The 1,362-nt window shown below is 41.2% G+C and overlaps 1 pseudogene; it reads right to left on the reverse strand.

Moving 5' to 3' along the window:
- Positions 1 to 446: 446 nt before the first annotated feature.
- LOC110310953 (small ribosomal subunit protein eS17 pseudogene) lies at positions 447 to 909 on the reverse strand (annotated as a pseudogene).
- Between the last annotated feature and the right edge of the window lie 453 nt (positions 910 to 1,362).

A 1,362-nucleotide genomic window follows, 5' to 3' on the forward strand; every position in this document is an offset into this window, starting at 1 on the left:
CATGGCTCCTGTTTAAACAGACTTCCCAGAAATCTCAGGCAGCGTGCCATGGTAAGGAAACAATTTACGTCAGATTTTGAGCAGGGGAATCCGTCAGGGTTGGTGAGGAAGGCGGAGGCAAGCTGTTAAAGGTAGTAAGAGGGAGGCTTTTCATGGGCCCTACAGCTGATCATTATTTCCAGAAGAAGGACAAAGTGGCTATTCTTCTCCTTTGGCTTGCTGTTGCCTTGAATGCTTGGTTTTGAAATCCAATGGCTGCCTGAAGATTCCTTTGGGGACCAAATGAGTCTGGAGAGGATGCTGAGGAACATTTTGCTAGCTCTCTTGATGGCTGCCCATAGTTAAAAGATTTCTTTGTATTAATTATGGATAGTGTTTTATGTTCTCTATAGTTCAAAGACTAGGATTGAAATGACCTCAGAAAGATGTACTCAGAGTTCTTTCTTTTTTTTTTTTTTTGTTTTCAGGTTTATTGAAAATATGGCATAACAGATTAAACAGCTCCACGTGGTGTTTTGAAATTCATGCCAACTGTAGGCTGAGTGACCTGAAGGTTAGAGAGACTGCCAAAGTCCAGAAGCTTCAGCATCTCCTTGGTGTTGGGATCCACCTCAATGATCTCCTGATCTAGGGCTGAGACCTCAGGAACGTAGTTATCTCTCCTCTCTCTCTCTCTCCTTCCTGCAACTTGATAGAGATACCTCTCACAGGACCTCTCTGAATCCGCTTCATCAGATGCGTGACATAGCCGGCTATCTTGTTCCGAAGCTTCTTGCTGGGGATAATGGCGATCTCCTCGCACACACGCTTGTTGGTGTGGAAGTCATTACCCAGGCACGTGTAGTACTTCTTGATGATGACCCGGGCCGCCTTCTTCACGGTCTTGGTGCGAACACGGCCCATGTTGGCGGGTCTCTGTTCAGAGTTCTTTCTATTCAAGGAGTTGTTTATATATCAAAACACCTTTCTCCAGTCAATAAATGTTATTATTATTATTATTATTATTTTAATGTGGCATTGCCCCAGATGTTCAAGTACCCTTCATTTTACAACTAGGAGGAATCTTGTTGAGTTCTGTTGTTGTTGCTTTTGAAAGAACAATGAAGTTCTGTTGTTGTTGCTTTTGAAAGAACAATGAATTTTCTCATTTTTACTTGATGTTTTTTACAACATATTTTGATCACTTTTCACTTCCACCTCTCCTCCAAGATCTTCCACACTTGCCCAACTCCATATCCACTCTTTCTCTCTTTCTTAAAAAAAAAAATCAAACAAAAAATCCTAAAACATACACATAATATTGCCCTTCCAAAAAAACCCACTAAACCAAAACTAAAATATACAAGGAAAGATCTGTAAGGC

This window comes from Mus caroli, unplaced genomic scaffold, assembly GCF_978045245.1.
Source record: "Mus caroli unplaced genomic scaffold, Mus_caroli_1 scaffold_16, whole genome shotgun sequence".
Taxonomy (NCBI): Eukaryota; Metazoa; Chordata; class Mammalia; order Rodentia; family Muridae; genus Mus; species Mus caroli.